The sequence below is a fragment of the Ceratotherium simum genome, chromosome 14 (genome assembly GCF_057802395.1).
Source record: "Ceratotherium simum simum isolate JZ-2026a chromosome 14, ASM5780239v1, whole genome shotgun sequence".
Lineage (NCBI taxonomy): Eukaryota > Metazoa > Chordata > Mammalia > Perissodactyla > Rhinocerotidae > Ceratotherium > Ceratotherium simum.
In genome coordinates this window covers 57,633,701-57,653,934 of record NC_141913.1, presented here as the reverse complement: position 1 = coordinate 57,653,934, position 20,234 = coordinate 57,633,701, and positions in this window count along the sequence as shown.

Genomic DNA, 20,234 nt, shown 5'->3' with positions numbered 1-20,234 from the left:
TCATTTTGATCTTCTAAACGTGTCTACTGTTCTCTCAGACAAGATAATAATCAAAACTGGGATAAAAAAGAATTAAAGAGGAAAAGGAAAAGGCATCAATACATTATTAACTGGGTCATCAATTTTTGCTTACAGGAAATTTGCTACACACTTTTGAAAATGTTATGAAGATTTATTAACTCCTTCACCTCCCTCAAAATGAGTATTGAAATTTTAAACTAAATTGGATTTCATATGTTTTGTAGCTGCGAATTTATTTTGATGAAGCCATGAGTTTGAGATGACAAAATTAATTTTTCTTTCCAAATTGTTTGTTTAACTTTGTATCAATATTAAGGCATTCGTATTTGGAAAGTTGTGCAACGTTCTGAATTTTCTAGCACATTCATTCATAAATAAGAAACAGAGGGAGAAGGTCAAATACCATATGATTTCCCTCATTAAGTAGTAGATAATAACAACAACAAACAAACACATAGAGACAGAGATTGGATTGGTGGTTACCAGAGGGGAAGGGGGGAGGGAGGAGGGCGAAAGGGATAATTTGGCACAAGTGTGTGGTGATGGGTTGTAATTAGTATTTGGGTGGTGAACATGATGTAATCTATGCAGAAATAGAAGTATAATGATGTACACCTGAAATTTATACAATGTTATAAACCAATGTTACTGCAGTAAACAAAAAATTAAAAAAAAAAAGAAACGGATATTGAGGAAAGATTAAAGTGTAACCTCTCTCTTCACACTTCCCCCCCAACCCAGCTCTGCTCCTGCACCTGGCAGACAGGAAGTAAGAACTGTTACAATGTCACCTGGCCTCACTGTCTACCCCCTGGAGGGTCAAACTGACTAGTTAACATTTATTAAGTAGTCCCTGAATGTAATTTGATAATAAACTGCTCAGGAGTTAACGGTTAACAGCAGCTCTATAGTTTAGTTCCATTATTGCATAAAAGCTCTGAACTTACGTGACTGAATATAAAAATACCTTTAAAGGTATAAACACACCTGCCTTTGATTCAAATCAATAGGAACAAAAACTTTTTGTTTAATTTTTCATGCTTTGTTTTCTTCTCTCTTTGAAAGAAGGTATAACTAAATTGTGAATTGCAATTTAAATAAATTAGCTGTGTACCTGTAACAATAATTCTCTTCATAGCTCTAGGGGAACTTCTCCCATTCTATCTATCTATGCAAAAAGAAATTTAATACTAGCTATTTCATTGATTTTACAGGGCATACAGTAGAGCTCTTGCTAATGGTCCATTAAGAGGCATCATCAATGTTTAACCTCATTTAAAAACATCTGGACTTTCAGACAACTTTCACACACGACATTGAAGATTTTCACTAATCTTTCATTTCTAAAATACTGTTGTTTTTTCAAGAGCGTCTGTTTCAAGAAAGAAAGTGGAATGGACTTCTCATGAAAACATTTTATACTGTTTATGCTCAAACTTTCCAATGGAGCACCTATTTTTTTTTTGAAATCTATGAACTCTGTGATATAAAAGATACATGAGGAAGGGATGGATGTGGCTTTGCCAGGTCTGACGTAACAGATACTTAAGAATATAAGGTGACAGGTAAAAATTGGACATTTGCAGACATTACCATTATTTCCCACTTCACTAAAAGATAGCGTTGCTAGTTTCTGACATGCTAACTTGTGATGACAAGAATTGGTTTTGAAATGATTTAGTACTTGGTGTAAAAGCATTCAACTGAATGGTTAATGCGTTGAGCAGGCACAGGATGGCTAAACCTCAATGCTCTTTAACAACACATTGCTGGAGCTATGTTTCTATGTGACACAATCAATACATGTAGCTTTGTTAGGTAATGCTAAACCTTACTGACAAGTTTACAATGGCAAGACCAGGTCATAGGCTTGAGAATCACCTCCCCCCGGACCCCCTGCCAACCAATCCAATCAGAGAGGTGCAACGCTGCAGCATGACCAGAGAATGGACTTTAGAAAGTTTGTTTTAATCAATAAGCACTCTTACTCAATACCTCTTATGTCTCTTCTCTGCTTCTCTGTTTCCCAATGCACTCAAAGCAGAGTAAGAGTTTATGAGACAGGAAAGCTGTCTCCATATAAATAATATACCAAAACTTTTATGATCCATTTTATGCCACAACTTAAATATTCACTAAAAGAGGGCAATGCTTCATCTTGATGGCAGGATAGTTTAACTTTTTTATCTACATTTTTATTGATTTCCTTCTACAAAATACAAAAAGAATGAGGCTAAGATGTTCATATGCATTTGATAACAAGAGAGAAATATTCTTGCTTTTGTGAATTCAGTGAGAAGTAATGGAGATGTGCCTTTAAAGTAAAAATCCACTTTAGAAAATAATTTCAAATCTTTATAGTCCCCAAATCATCTCATTTTATTACACTAAACAGTCAATTTTCTAACTCAGAAGATTATAGTTAACATGGAAAAATATGAAAGCAAAATAAAATGTGATCAACTGACTTGAAAAATGACTTTTTCTTGGCTTCAGTATAGTTGGCCATTAGTACCTGTTACTCAGCTTTTCCCAAAATCTCAGTTGGTGTGATTTGTTATCATCTGGTATATTTTATAACTGGACCTCAGGAGCAGGTCTTGCCCTCTCATAATTCACCATTGCTTTAGAGTCAGTCCTGCCCCCCATCTTCACCAAGACCATATGCCCAGCTATGCTTTTTGCCTTCTCTCATTCTCTAGACAAAGTAAATATTTCCTCTTATTTTTATTTATACTTTTGTGTTTTATTGTTTTCATCTATTTATATATTCTTTAAAAATGCTTTTTATGATATTTTTACATCAAACTTCAGGATGCTGCACTAAACGACAAAATGAATAGGAGGAAAATATCTAGGGAAATATTTACTTTTCTTACCATGAGAAGCATAGTAGAGTCACTTGGGAATACATTTCTAAGGAATCTAGGGTGCTGATGTAGGGAGGCAAGGCTGGCTTGTGTAGACTATAACAAACTTAGCCTTATATTTCTTTAAAAAGTGATTTTTGAAGAAAATAGAATAGCTAAATTTTTGAATGACTACTGGTTTATAATGTGATGAAAATACAAATACTCCAGAGAGGGTATGTTGATTTGAAGATATTTTTCTTATAATGTCTGCAAAGTACTTGCATGGGAATAGTCTAGGATGTATCTTAAAAATATGCCCATTGACCTTCTACATCAAAGCATCTTTGTGTATGAGTCCTGAGTTTCTACATTAAAAAGTTAGGCTTGAGGAATGTTTATTTAAAACAACAACAACAAATGTGTTGTTCACTATTCATGGACAAGTGAAATAAAAACTGCTCTGAAAGATGGAATATTAAAAATATTCACTTAGATAACTCAAAACTTGGACCTCAATCAGAGTAGTAAAACATCTTGTGACACACAATTTGGAATGGCCAAATAAATTTAATTATTTTATATTTTTACCTAAATTTAACTTTAATACTGGCTATCAACATTTAATTGAAAACTACTTCCACAAAGATATTTGTGCAGTGGGAAGCTGTGGTTAGTAGAATAGTTAACATATTTGGTTATGCTCAAAATTTCAGGGAAAATAGATTTGAAATACATCAAACTATTTTTTTTCCTAACTGAATACTTTGCTAGTCAGCTACTATTTGCAAACGAAATGGTAAAACTTACAGGAGTTTGGAAAATTACAAAGAGATCTGTTTTAAGAGCACTGGAATTAACCAGTCCCTGGAATCCAAGGAAAAAAATCTGAAGGGATTACATACCAATTTAAGTAATAAAGGTATATCTAGAAAGTTAATTTTTATTTCTTTCAAAATGAAGAGAGCTCTTGAAAAATATTCTAAATCTATGTATTTCTGTATCAGATATTATAACTTAAAATTTGGAAGGCTTTTTCCCCGGACACAGCGTTGTGCATATAGTATACCTTGAAATGCGGTGTAAACGCGTAGCAGCTGATAACCCACACTAAAGAATAAATCATGACAAAACTGTTCTGTAGACACTTCCTATTGGAGAATCCCTATATTATCACGTGTAATATCCTTAGATACAAAGATAAATGTTATTAGTGGATGTATATTTGACCAGTTTTTCAACTTGCCAGAGCTCTAGGGGCATTTATTGTGGATGATATATTATAGTTATGAATTAATTAGTGTTCTTAATGCCAAGAAAAAAAGAGATGGTGTTAACACATGCAATGTATAAAACGGTAACTATATGATAAATGGTCTTTCATATTTTTATTAAATTAAATATATTCATGACAAAAGCCAACCCTGCAATATTGACTGAATAATTTAATCTTGTCCTATTATAGAGTGGGCTGCAAAATAATGAATTGCTCAAGCTGAGTAAGATATTGAATACATTCAGACTCAAGAGAGTTGTGGATTTAAAACAGACTCCTGCTGCCTCATTCCTCAGAGCTGACGGATATTAGAGCATTCGTAATAAACCTGCCATTAGGTGTACTCATCGTTTCCTTTTTCATTTCACTGACAAGAAAATATCCATTTTTGGCTGAAATATTATCTTTCAAGAGGACTAATTTATGAGGACCAAAATAACTCATCCCAAAAGGTCTACTCAGACTTTATCAGAAATTATTAAAACTTTTATGACATTTATTAAATCCTGTTAACTAACATAATGATGATGAGTAAACGGTAAACAACTCAAGCTAGATTGTCAAAGGGCTGACAAAAGTGAGTGCACTTAAATGATTATAAATATCAAGACAAGAGTAGGGTTTAAAACATCGTTTTGTTTATTCAAGCTAGTGATTCAATGTCATCTATTAGCAATCCTATACGGGAGCTAAGCCTTTCTATTATTTTCTTCAAATAGAGAAAACACAATCTTAAATCATTTGTGGCAGGAATAAGACATAAAACATGAGCATTAGGCGGAGAATGAAAACAAACATTATCTCTACAATTTCCACTGTTTTGTATACCTCCTTAAACCTCCCAGAGTATCACAAACATATGCAAGCCAAGTTGAAAACAGGTGGAGAGTATGTGGATCTTCTAGCTGTTCATTCTACCTCCTTTACGAGAATTGTTTTCTCTCTTAGTTAAATAAGAGAGGAAAAATAAACTGATAAAGGAACAATCCAGTGAGATGGTCCTTGCAAAGGAGAAAACTGTGATTATACTATGTTTATACCTTTTCAAGTTTACTTGAAAAACAATGCTTTATTGTATTTTTTGTAATTTTTTTATTGTAGTAACATTGGTTAACCATATTATCTAAATTTCTGGTGTACATCATTATATTTCGATTTCTGTATAGATTACATTATGTTCACCACTCAAAGGCTAACTACAATCCTTCACCACACACACGTGCTTAATCATCCCTTTTGCTCTCCTCCTTCCTCTCTTCCCCTCTGGTAACCACCAAACCAATCTCTGTCTCTACGCGATTGTGAAAAACAATGCTTTAGAGCCTATTATTAGTCAACCAGTGGGCTAGCAGAAAAGGAAACAAAGATACTAAAGACATACTGAAAACCCTGGCAAAACCCACACTTCACTTTCTCCCTCCCTCCCTCCCTTTCCCTCCTTTCCCTCCTTCCTTCCTTCCCTCCCTCCCTCCTTCCTTCCTTCCTTCCTTTCTTCCTTCTTTCCTTCCCTCCCTCCCTCCCTCCTTCCTTCCTTCCTTCCTTTCTTCCTTCCTTCCTTCCATCCTTCCTTCCGTCCTTCCTTCCTTCCTCCTTCCCTCCCTCCCTCCCTGTCTCTTTTCTTTTCCCCTAATATTTGTTGAATGCCTACTATGTGCCACAAACTATTCTGGATCCCTGTAATACATAGATTTTTTATCAAGACTTAAGAAGACTCCTGACTTCGGGTAATACATATTCCAATGATGGCAGAAACAAATGGACAAAAGAGATACATTTGAGTTGTGACATTGCTTATTACGAATTTTTTTTATAATCCAAAGGTTGTTTTATTTTTAAGTCTTTAGCATCTCTAACTATTTTCTTTAGTTCAAAATGGAAGTAAATTTTAGTGAAACTTCATTTTCTGACAGAAAAATTGTATATAATCTCTTTAATTTTTCACATAGAATTTCTAAATATAAAATTATCATGTTAAAGTTCAAAAAAGCTTCTTTAAAAGTTAAGTATTTTTTCTGCTTGATTTTTTAAAATTTTCATACAATAAAATTCACTCTTTATATTGTTGAGTTTTAAAGGTTTTAACAAAATCATGGAATTATATATCTGCCACCACTGTACCATATAGAGCTGTTCTATCACCCTAAAAATGTTCCCTTCATAGTCTCTTCCTTCCTCCACCTGCTGGGATCAGCATTACTGATCTGTTTTATGTCTCTATAGTTTTGCCTTTTACAGATGGTTATATAAGTGAAACTATGCAGTATGTCACATTTTGGTTGTGGCTTTTTTCACTTAGCAATGTGCATTTAGGATTCTTCCATATTGTTGTGTGAATCAGTAGCTCACTTTTCAATACTGAAAAGAGTTTCAAGTATCCGTTGATGCCCAGAGTTTGTTCATCCATTCACTGTTGATGGATATCTGGGCCATGTCCAGATTGCTGATTATAAGTAGAGTTGTAATAAACACTTCATACAGGCTTTGTGGGAAAATATGTTTTCAGTACATTTGGGAGATACCTAGAAGTGAGATTGCTGAGTTATTCTCAAGTATATCTTTAACTTTGTGAGAAACTGCCAAATTGTATTCTAACATTTCCGTAGCACTTGCCTTCCTACCAGTAATGTATGAGTTGCAGGTGCTCTATAATATTGTTAGCCCTTTGTATTATCAGATCTTTTTAGCCATTCTAATTAGTGTCTACTGATATCTCATTGTGGTTTTAATTTGCATTTAGCTAATATTTAATGATGCTGTGCACTGTTTCATATGTTTGTATGATCTCTGTGTATCTTTTTTTACTGAAGTGTCTGTTTACAGTTGGTGATTGGCTTTTGCATATTGACTTTGTATCCTACTTGTCCATTCTCTCAACTATTGAGAGAGGGCTGTTGAAATTTCTAAGTGTAAATTATGTATTTGTCTAGATCTCCTTTCAGATATACCAGTTTTTGCCTTATGAATTTTGAGCTTTGTTTTTAGGTGCATACACATTCAGTGTTGTATGCCTTCTTGGAAAATGAGCCCTCTATTATTATATAATATTGTTTTATCCCTGATAATACTCCTGGTTCTGAAGTCTAATTACTCTGAAATTTATATAGATACTCTGATTTTCTTTTAGTTAGTGTTTGCATGATATATCTTCCTCTATCTTTGATCTTTCATCTTGTGATTATATTACTAATGTGAGTTTCTTAGAGACAGAAATACAATTGGTTTTTACAGTTTATACAACTGACAATCTCTTCTATTAGTGTCTGGAGAACAACTACCTTTACTGTGATTATTAACATGGCTGGAATACACTTTCTCATTTTGCCTGCTGTTGTCTATTTGTTCGTTTTGATCTTTGTTTTGTTTCTGCTTTCTCTTTGGTTAACTGAATAGTTTTGATGATTCAAACTTATCTCCTCTATTGTCTATTATTTATATTATTTTAAAACATTTTTGTTATTCCCCTATGGTTTATAATATATATTGTTAATTATTTTGACTCTACATCTAAATTATATCATACTACTTCACATGTACCATATGGACATTACAAGAGTATAGTTTCAATTTCTCCCTTCCATCCTTTGTGTTACCATGTCATATAGTTTACTACTACTTATGCTATACACATAATACATTGTTCTATTTTTTTTATTCAGACAGTCAGTTATACTTTAAAGCAATTAAAGTAAGAAAAAAATGAATTTTATTTTACTTTCATATTTTCCATTTCCAACAATCTTCATGGTTTCTGCCAATCCATCATTCTCACTCATAATGATATTCCTTCTGAATATCTGAAGATATTTCTTCGATATTTCTTGTAAACTAGGTCTTCTAAGAATGAATTCCCTCTTTTTTATGTTAGTCTAAGAAAGTTATTATTTCTCCTTCAATTTGAATGGCATTGTCACTGTGTATAGAATTCTGCATTGGCAGTTGTTTGTTTGTTTCTCCCAACTGATGTGGTTTTCCACAAAGGTCCTTAGGTGACAGATTTTGTTGCTCTTCTCCCTGAAGATTAAATATTTTGTCCCATAGGGGAGATAGAGTAGCTGGGTTTGGGCAGAGTTTCAACAATGCCTCTTATTTTCCTCCCCTTCCATAGCACCATGAAAAAAACCTTTTTCAGGATTCTCCTCCATCTTTGCTGTGAGAACCTGGCGTGGTTTGTGTGGGAAAAAACCCTGCAAGAACACTGCACTACCCACCCTCCCACCTGCCCCCAGGAGCTTTACTGTCTTATGCTGTCCCACACCCACACTTCAGCAATTCATTCATCGTGTTTAGCTGTATCTTTTTACTGGATTATACGGCATTTGGCAGCTGGGCTCGTTTCGTGACTCTGTGACCCATGCAGTAACCAGAGCCTCTTATTTAGATGGGCCCAGGCTTGATTTAATTCTCTGCAGTTGCTGTTTTGAAATTCTTAATACTTTGCAAACAACGGTCTCTGCATTTTCATTTTGCGCTGTGCCTGGCAATTTATGAAGCTTGATCTGTCTGGCCTCAAATATTTGGGTCCTTTTAGTCAACATGGGTGCCCATATCTCCCCAGATTTCAGGTCACTTGACTGGCTTGCACTCTCAATTCCCTGACAAGTTAAGAAAAATTGTTAATTTGCTGTTTGTCTAGATTTTTTCTTTTTGTACGGTGGGAGGAAAGCTCTTTCTAGCTTTCTACATTTCTGAGTTGAAACTGTAAGTCCAAATATTCTTAATCTCCTATGACACTTTGAATATCACTTTGACTTTTAATACATGTCAAGCTACTTAAGTCGTTTTGATTCATTTTATTCATCAGATATCTGTCAAACACATATTTGAAGAAATCATTTTAATAAAATAAAACATTTTATTTTATTACAGTAACCAAATTCTAATTCACAAAATAAAGTATCCCTCAGTGAAAATAAAATATTCCTTATCAATCATTTTGATCTGTCATTTAAAAACATGTCTCATTGATAGAGGCACTTCTTTTTGGCTTTTGAAAGATAGATGCTGTCTCAGTCAGCTGCTACAAGAAAATGCCATCAACTGGGTGGCTTAACAATAGACATGTATTTCTCACAGTTCTGGAGGCTGGGAAATCCTAGATCAAGGTGTTGAATATTCAGTTCTTGGTGAGGGCCCTCTTCCTGGCTTATGGTTAGCCGCTGTGTCCTCATAGGACCGTTTCTTTGTGTGCATATGAGGAGACAGAAAGAGAGAATGGGAGAGTAAGAGAGAACTCTGATCTCTTGCTCTTCTTATAAGGGCACTAATCCCATCATGTGGTGCCCCACCCTTCATGACCTCATCTAAACCTAATTACTTCCCAAAAGCACCACCTCCTAATACCATTACATTGGGGGTTAGGTCTTCAGCATACGAATTTTGTGGGAACATAAACATTCAGTCCATAACAGTGCATTCCTGTATATGTTTACACACATTCAAGTTTACTAAAGAACCCAGGGCACTGACTTTAACTAAAAGAGTAAGTCAGCTGTTGTGAGTGGCCTCAGGACACAGGCAGAGCCAACTCTAATGAGCAAAGTTACATAACAATGTACTCCTCAAGAGAATCAAGGACTAAACTACATAAAAAACTAATAAAACTTTATCTATAAATTATTTATATTGGTGAACAATGAATGCATGTAAATTGCTACCTCTAAATGCTATTACAAATACTGCTCTAACCAATGGTTTTATTAGCAACATGATAAATGTTTTAACTCTCTTTAGTTCTGTAATTCTCTTTGTGTTACTTTCAGCAGTTCAGAACCTGTTTAGAAGTCAGAAGTTGCTTATCTACTCATGCATCATGATTGAGAGCTAACCTGATTCTGATAATTTTTATCTTTGTTGTTTCTCCTAATAGAATCATTTCATTTGGTCAAAAATATTATTAAGGGTGTTCTTACTACAGCAAAAAATATATATATTAGTTAAACCAACAAATCAGATTACATGGGAATGGGCTGGAGAATTATCAAATATGTATTCACAGCTATTAAGTGTGCTTAAGTGCATAGAATCTCGAGTTGATATGGTACCCTTGTTTCCAACTGTCCTTCTATGTTGTTTTCCAGTGAGGCATAAAAAGATCTATTTTTTATGCATCTATTAAAAAATCATCCAGTGAAATGAAAAGGTAACTGCCCTATCATTTGTACATATGGATTATATGTACACTCAATATAACTAATTTTTAGATTTTAGGTTAAGTATGACATAAACTCAGAAAAATACACAAATCATAATGAATTTTCACAAACTGTACACTCGTCTGTCATGGAAACTCATGTCAAGACACAGAGAATGAATAACATCACCAAATTTCCCTTCTATTCCCTGCATCTCAAAGATGACCACTCTCTAAAGTTCATACAGCAAAAATTAGTTTTGTTAATTTTGAACTTTATACAAATGGAACCCTATACCATGTGCTACACTGAGAAATGTAATAAGATTTTAAAATAGTCTAAATTTTATTGTTTTATGATAGAGTAAAAAGTGTCTTATTCATTCACTTCTTAAAAGTTATCCTGAAATGACCAGATCAAGAAACGTCACTGCAAATTTATCCTTGAAATAATTGGAAGAGAAGCACAGCAAAAAGTGGAAACATCCTAAATTTCCATCAAAAGTAGCATGGAAAAATAAATGGTGATTTCTTTTTTTATACAAAGAAACGCAGTACAGCTATGAAAATGAACAAATCACTTTAACACGCTTCAACACGAAAGAATCATGCAAATATAATGTTGAATGAAAAAAGCCAAATACAAAAATTTGGGTATATGATAAGATTTTACATACATATGGCTCACAAAAAGACAAAAGTATCCAATACTGATAGAAGACAGATAACGGTAATCATGGTGGTAAATCCTAGAAGGAGGCAAGCGGGAGGATCTGGGATGTTGTTAAAGGTCTATTTCTCAATCTGCCTGGTGCTTTTGTGAATGTTTTTATGAAAAATCCACTGAGATATACATTCATAATTTATTCAATTTTCTGTATCTATGCTACAATTCAATACAAGGGATTTGTTTTAAAAAATGAAAAACACAAGAGTAAAATTTTTTAAAAAGTGAACTTGTATATAGACTATAAGGAATCAAGATGAGAATGTGAAAGTGAGCTAATTAAAATGAAAATGAACAAATGTTTAATATAATAATGAGTTTATATATCATTGAAGTAAAAGGTCAAACGTAGAACTAAAAAAACATTCAAATGAAACCATCCAGATATAAAACAAGATTTGAAACCACTAATTGAAGCTTTATCTCATTCCACAAAAAGCAACCACAGAAGGATAAATGCTGATTCAGACCCTCGTTCAGCTTCTATTTGTCAAATACAAAGGAAAAATTAAACTTTAGAAATAGACAAAAATTTCAAGTCTTACATAAATGGGACCATATGTTCTGGTTTGCCTGGGTCAGTACCAGGCATGCTGTTATCCTGGCGTAATATTCATACCATCTCCTTGCATTCTCAGCAGTGTTCTAATTTACATGATGGATTATATAGTTACCCTTACCTATGACATGTCACAATCTACTTTCAGGTATTTCCAAAGTGACTTCTACTTCTATAGGGGATTAAGAGTGCACATGAGTTGATGCTCTGTCTCTAAGCATTTTCAGAGAAATATACTACATGCGTGATTTCACAAATGGGAACAACAGTTTGATTTCAGCTAATCTACTCTTGAACTCATTTCGCTCTTCCATCTGGCTACAACTCTGAGTTAGCTCATGAAGTAAGCTTACCACCTCTGCCTTCCAAAAGGCCAGGGACCCTGGGTGTGTCTGCTTCATAATGCCTGCATTCTGTGCTGTGTCTCTCCTTATAAAGAACATGCATCACCCAAGGAGAAAGCAGAATTGAATTCCCACGACTAGCACTTGCTACCTTTTCTTTCTTCTAGGAATTTTACGTTTAGTGACCCGTATAGCAGAGACTGGAAATGTGGGTGTGAGGAAAAAACAAAGCAAATTTTTGAGTCTTGTTTTGGAATTAAGATCTTCTGTAATTGGAACTGATATCCCTAGAGAGTAGAGATGAGGAAAGAGATTGAAGATCTTGATATCAGAAGAATCTGATAGAGGGAATGATAAAATAGCTGCAGCTTCACAAGCAAAATGTTAGAATTGAAACACTTGGATCCAGAGTTGGGAGAGTGGTAGGTGAAATACTCAACCCTTTGCCTCAGTCTGCTTGGCCTCTATTTTCAGCTGTATTACTTATGAACAGTGGATTTTGGGATAGTCACGGATTATGTCTGCTCCTTAGTGTCCTCATTTATAAAATGGGGATGGAAATAATAGAATCAACCTCCTAGGATTGTTGTGAGTTAATGTATGTAATGCACTTTGAACAAATGCTTCATACTATATGTGCTACATAAACACTGACAATCTTAGGGCTATGTCTGCGACTGACTTAAGAAAAATGAGAATACAGATTTCTAAATTAGAAAATATAGAGTAATTTTGAAACCAGAGATTTTTAAGGTAACCTACTTTTGAATCCAATAAAGATCATGTCACTGCCCCAGGTAAGTTCTGAACCAATGAGAAACATATCAAAGTGTGAGCAAATGGACATTAAAATATCACCTTCATTAAGAAAGAAAATTGACATTGGAGGTTCTGGCAGAAGTGTTACTACTAAGCTGACTGCAAGGACGAGGACCTTCAAAAATACAAAGTCTGTGCAAGTTGGGTGTCCCAACTTCTCCACCAGAATAATACATTCTGCTTCTCATAGAAGGACTAACTTGGTGTGTTGTGTCACGGTGGAGTTGGGGGAGGGAGTGGAAATGCCAGGAAATCAAGAGAAAGTTTAATGCTAGCAGAGATCCTGCCACAAGGAATGAAACATCATTTAACCCTAGGACAATGCTAAGTGTTGATGTCATTGACTACTGGAAAGCTATTGAGCAGGGTAGGCTGCATAATCTAAAACATAATCTAAAACGGCAGTCAAAGAAGACCCTTCTTAGCTAAGTTCTTCTCCATAAGTGTACTTTCTTGATATCCATAAAATTTTTCCCTTCTGACCTTCCACCACTCCTATGTTTCTGTCAATAGTTCCTTAAGAAAATATTCTCATTTTACCCTACATTTGCTAGGGCATCAATCCTAGTAAATGTCTGTCTTTACTGACTTAAACTCAGCCTTTATTCTTTTATTTACTCCTACTTTCATTTGCTTGATTTATACTTCTGGCATGTTACCTCTAATACTTATTCCAAGACGATCTACGAATGCTTATACGTCACAGCATTTGGAACAAGGGAAGTTGATGGAAAACAAATGGATAGATGATGATATACTGTTATAAATCAAGATTATGTTGGGTGGCACCAGGCCATATCAGGAAAGAAGAGGATATTCCATTAAATAAAAAATTGTAGAACTCTATATGCTAGGAATAAGCATACTCCAGGGGTGAAATTATGACTAAGATATGGGTCTGACTCATAAAGCTTGCATGTGTTTCAAAAAGGCTTTGAGACTAACTTATCTGCCTGTTTTAGCCAGCTTATATGTTTTAATTATGTGTAATATCATTTTTATTATGAATTTGTTTCAATGAAAAGAGTTGGCCTGGTTAGTAACAAGAATTATGAATTAAGAAGGAATTTGTACTAACTTGTTCCATTAATGCACATCATAACCCAGTATGTGCATTTTCACCCTTGGCATAATTATAGCTGAAATCAGATGTTAATGATTCTTCTCTCAATTGCTCTCAACCTCCAAATTTGTCTTCTACTCAGGAAGAGAAAATCTTAAACCATTATTTCATTAATAGATAAAATAGCACTTTTAATTCAAGAGATTTCTAATAAGCAACATGATATCAGAGGGATATCAATTTTTCTTTTAAGGCAACTATTTAGTAGAAATCCTTAGGGAAAAAGGTACAAATGAAAGAATGTTTACTGAAAATAGAATAATATTGCATGATAAAATTAAGTGTGCAGAGTGCTATCACCAATAGTAAGAAAGGGGAAAGCAGACAATGGAGCATCAATTAGCAGTGAGTGCCACAATGTCCACCAGTGTGACTGCACGTTGCCTATGAATGTAATTACTGCACAAATACACAATACCATTTTAGTACAATTAAAATGTCAAGTTCATAGGATTGCTTGAGTGTTGAACCAGAAGGAATATGTTTAAAGCTCAGCAGAGCAGAATATTTTGATTCAGTAATATTATTATTATTTTATGAATAAAATGAACCTGGAGAGGATGCTCCCCATTTGGGTGGATGCATTGCAGAGAGAAAAGGGAGGAGTAAGGGATCAACTGGGAGGTCTAGCCACTCGACGAGGTTAATTAACACTTCCAAAGCTTAAGGTAATATTTAATGTAATTGAAAAGTTATATAAAATGCTCTTAAAAATAATTTAGAAGTAGAAGAGCAGTATTACTAAGCTAGGAACGTGGCACGGTATCAACGGTGGAAAGCTCAGTTGTATTTCAAACAGTCTGAGGTGTGTTAAGTGTCTAGATGGATTTAATGTAGCCTCACAATTTTCTGAAAAAAAATACAGCACTCGTTCATGTGCAATAAATGAACATATCATGTGGATGCATGAGTACCCAAACAGAAGCAATTCAACGACTGGAGTGCAAGTCTGGCCAGCTTGGTCTTGGAGAATAGAGAACATTTTGGATAAATATCAAGCTTCCTAATTCACTAACACTGTATCTCAAGTCACTAGATGCTCACAAAGTATTTAGAGTTTTCAGAAACATGGACAGTGCTCAAAGGCAGAACAAGAAATCAAAACCACCCTTCATAATATCCCTTTCTTTTTAAAGACAAAGTTATTAAAAATAAAAAGTGTATGCAACCAGGTGGAGAATGTAGACTCATGTTCTTAGGTCAGAACAGAATAGAATCAATCTTAGGTTTTTGTCCCTGATGTAATCCCCAAAATGAGTTAAATCCTTAGATAAATAAATAAACATAAGAAAATTAGAGGGTAGGAATGTTGGTTAGAGAGAGACTTATTTTGGCCTTTCAATTTTTTAATTGCATTCTGGTTATATAAATCTACAAATTAGATATTCAAGTAAGATTTCCTGATAAAGACTATTAGACTTAACAAACACTTTTCAGAATAAAATGCAAAATGTAAATTTTTAGTTTAATTATACTCCTTGAATCACATCAGACATAGTAAGACAATTTAGATTTTGAGTATTTCTCTTATATTTTGAAATTTTCAACTGTTAAAATTTAGATGTAACTCTGTTAAATGGTAAATACCTATTACCTATGTTTAATGCCCCCAAAAGGACGTACCTCTCCTTAATAAATCTAATGTTACCTAAATTGTCATCTGAATTAATGAAATCTGCAAGGGCTTGTTGAATTAACATGGTTTCATGAATATTATAGTTTAACAGGGAAGATAGATTTGTATTCTAGAATTTTATACACAAATGCACACAATTAGCACTTAAAGTATATAGTATGAAAGGGTATTGAATGGGAGCATGACAAAAATCATATAAAAGATTTGGGCAATTAATATGGTTATATTCTGCAGGATACATAGTATCTTGAGATCCTGGAGGAAAAGGAAACAAATTATGAACTTGGTAAATTACAAGCTGGTGCCAGGATGTCATAGAAACTATGTTGGGAGACACTCCTCTGGGGGAGCCTTGCACGCCTCCATGTCTTTACTGGGCATGACAATAACGCCAGGATGTGACGGATCTCTCTTCGTTTAGGCCATTTCCCAAAGCTGTGTTTTCAGTGAGCAACCTTGAATGATGAGCTGACCTTTCTCCCCAAACAAAGCAGATTTCAGTATTTTAGAGGCTCCTAAAAAGGCTCATGTGTTACTCTTCTAATGTAAGCCTTTGCAGGATTCCATCTCAGCCTACCTGTATTGCCCAGGTGGTAACTGGGATACAGGGAAATATTGTGGCCACCCTGATCCTTTGGCAACTGTTTTGCTGTGAGTAATAAAGTCTTTGATCTCTAACCTAGGAGTCTTGTGTCTTCTCCCCGCATCCACTAATCTATTGTAATCTTATTTGTTAGCGTGATGTACGGTAAGATCTTGGACCTTTCACGGTTCTTGACAACTAGAAGTGGCTGTAAAACGGTATATATCACTTCAGCGAATTGTGCAGGAATGATCAATTAGTGATATGTTGAGTAAGAGATAGAGGCGATCTGTCAACATTTAAGAATGGAAAATCAGGGATGATAGAAGCTGTTATGCCGGGAGGGAGACTGTCTGAAAAATTAGCAGTTTTAGAGGTATACATAGTTATTGCTTCAGAATACACAGATTCTTAATTTCAATCATTTCCGGTAATGAAAATTCTGTATTGGTAAACATAAACAAGCAGTGAAAGGCTCAAAATTGTGAAAATTATATAAAATTCTGTCATGAAAAGCATGTGATGAGAACCCCTCTCTGTTCTAGTTCATCTACCTGAACAACCCCCGTCTGAGGGTATATCTATTATTTTCCTTGTCACTTATTAAGAGATGTTGAAATGTAAGATGGACTGGTATTTTTTTTTTCTATGACTGAGTAGTGATTTTTCATTTGTATTTTCCCCCTCTGGCTATAGTTTAATTTATCAATATATAAAAAATGTATTGTCTGCATTGTATTAAATTGATTTAATTTAACTGATACAAAAATCCCTTGATAATTGCTAAGTAATGAAGTGCAATTCTGGATATCAGAACAGTCCTCCATTTGTTCTCCTGGGTGTAGCAAGAAAATCAACTGTTAAGTGGCTTTCACAGTCTCTACCTGAAGAGGGAAATTTTGAGGTAATTTATGTGCTTTAGAGAGTAGTTATCGTTCCACGTGCTGTAAGTTTGAATCTTGATTAAAGCCAGCAGGGGATTGATGTTACTAATGACCAGTTAATTAGGGGCTTCAAACAGTCCTTAAAGGAGATTTGGAGTATGTGATATCATTAGGCTGAAATGTAATTTCCTAACTTTATCCTTATTAAATTGGTCTAGTCTTTTCTTCCATCCTTTGGTATGTGCGGTTTTAATTAACACTCAGCATATATTTCAGGACACTGAACAAGGCTGAAAAATGCAATATAATCTAGCCGGCTGCAGGAAGTGGAGCTACTGAAAATTGCGCTTATATGTCTTTGTCAATTACCTTGGATTTACTTTAAAACTAGAATGACTGACTAAAATTCTAAAATTAGTAATTATAACTAGTAATGTTATAGGATAGACGATGATTGGCCTAATCAGTATTTTCTATCCCAAATTTCATGTACAAAAGTACAGAATTTCCATACAGGCTAATCATGTCTCACCCACATCATAATAAGTCTCTTCTCTGGTCTTTCAATAATAATCACCTTGTGCACATAACAAAGTTTCTTCGCTGGTGGAGGTTCGCAGGTGAGTGTAATTCGTAATCCTACAAAAACAAGTGCTATGACTATCACATTAAAGTCAGTAGCTTAAAACCTCAAAAATGCAGAGAGTAAGGAAGATCCTGGATGTGTGCATACCAGATCTTCTGAAATAAGAGCCATGCATTTTCATTGGTGTATCAACTCAATACTCACACAGAAATTGATAAAATGTAGTGAGAAGAAACATAAGGTATTATTAACATTACCTCTCAATACATTTGGCTTTGGTATTTTTCTTCTCATGATTTACATGACTTGAGGTTAAAGAGAGAGAAAAAGAGAGGAGATGCTTGTGATTTGAACATAGTATTCCAAAAGGTCTAAACATGTCCTATAGGAGTGATATAGTTAAAAAGAATCGTGAACAATATTATGCTGGCTTTAAGGATCCATAAATACCAAAACAATCCTGTTTTTTGAAGGATAATTAATTTGTGTTGTTGACTGCATTAAATATATTCTTTCAGAGGCTCTGTCAAAAATATAATAATAGCATATAATTAAGGCAGCCCAAAGGAAGACATGAAATATAGATTAGTTCGTGTTATTCCTTAAATTTTAATTTCAAGCAAAGTCCCCAAAACAGTATCCTAACTCAATGAGAGTTTTGTGAGCTTCGGGAAATGTGAAATATTCTCATACAAACGTTCTTGAAAGTTTACTTCTGAGAGAATGCTGATCTGCTCTTATCCAAACTCTGCTGGGGGCTGAGCAGGAAAAGAGTTATATTAAATTGGGGAATGAATTAAAATGAACCCTTAATGTTCAGTAGATATTTTCTCTGGCTGGTAAATGCTTTTGCTCTTTTCTCTTACTTAAACTCCCTGTAGCCTTTGTTCCCTTTGGCTTTTAGGCTCCTTGGTGATGGAAGAGTTGGACGTACAAGTCAGTTTTTACATGGAATATGGACTGAAAATATGCTCCCACATTGAAATAACACTATGATAATTCATAAGTAATATAAAATAATAAAACAGGTTTGATGCTCAAAATTATTGCACTCTTTCAGGTGCTTCAAGATGCAGGCACCAAGATGTGATAAGATGTGCAAGAGATATTTTTGTGGTGACCATGTGGGAGGGAAAAAGAAGAAAAAGAGAAGAGGATGGGAGATATTGAGGGAGGGTGTCAGATGCAACGGCATCCTGAACGCTGTGAAGGAGGGCAGGAAAGAAGGGAAGCGGCTTTCTTGGAACTGCAGCAGCACTGTGCTAATGGAGCTCCGGTCAATCCAATGCAGTGTGCTCAAGCCTAACTTGCGCATCAGAGAAATCCCTTATACTGCAGGAGGGAGCCGGCCTTGGATCCCGACTGCCTTGAGTCATTGGCTGAGAGTAGCCTGTAGGCAGCAGAGTGTTGGTTCTAACATGATGGTGGGCTCAGAGCAAGATATCCGGGGCTGTCTCTCAATGATGCTCCATAAAGCAGGAGATCTGAGTGGTGCATTTTTCTGGTGACCACTCTCTGCCCCCTTCCTCTTGCACCACATGTATCTGTTTCTCCACACAGGTTCAGGAAGCAGTCCCTATAAGGTAAGGGTCTTAGAAGAGGGAGGTTAGAGGGACATATTACAGTCACTATCACTGAAGTTGACCTTCGGGCTAAAACTGGTACTCATCCCCTCCCTCCTCCACTATTTATTCATAATTTTCCTTTACCTTCAGCTATTAGTGGAACTAATTGTCTGAACTTTCAACAATTCATCTCTGCATGTGTTACTACATGTGTCCTTTCATGGTTATGATAGGGAAAGGCAGCACCAGGAGGCCCCAAGTTGCTCATCTCAGTTCTAGATGCATTCTCCTTTGCATGTATGCCGTAAAACCAGCCCCACCTGCTCCTTCTAATCAGGGTCAGTAACTACTGCCAACATGGGGCCTCCTTACTCACCTCATGGTCCCTGTATGTGAGAAGTCCAAAGTTCCCTGGCAATAGCTTTAACTTGTAATTCAATGCAGTCCTTGGTATGTTTCCCAGCAAGAATGTGTCTCTTTGGGGGATGGGAACTTCAACTCTGCAGAGCCCAGAGATGCAGGTATGGGAAACACAAAATTCCTCAGTGGGACATTGGGAGTGGAGAGTGATCCTCTCGTGTCCCCCCTCGGTTCCAGAAACCATGTTTCTTCCTACTGAGCAAAAAGCACCATATAGAAATCTCTTATTTATTACAAATATGGCACCCCAAAGAACAGAGCCCCATCTATTCAGAGTATTATCTCTGAACTGGCCGTTTAAGTATGTCTTTAGAAGTCCACTCCAGCATTCGGGGAGGCCAACTACTTCTATAGTCATTATCTGGGCTTCATCTGGTTTTTGCAGAGGTCAGATTGATGGACTGAACAGAGATATGATGGTGACCACCACCTCTGCATTCTATAAGTTTTAATGGTGACACTAATTTCCACTCTCCCACCTAGGATGTAATAATTGGTTTTCATTTACTATCTTGACTTGGGTGCAATTTCAAAGCTTCCTTACACTGATGGGTCTTACCCACAGGACAGGAAACCACAATGAAGTTATTGCAATTGCTAAATATATCAGTTCCAAAGATATACTTGGGTACTAGAGAAATGACTACTGAGTAGCTCCGTAGACACATGGAACTACTGTGAGCCACATTCTAGTCAGACCTCCACCTGATCC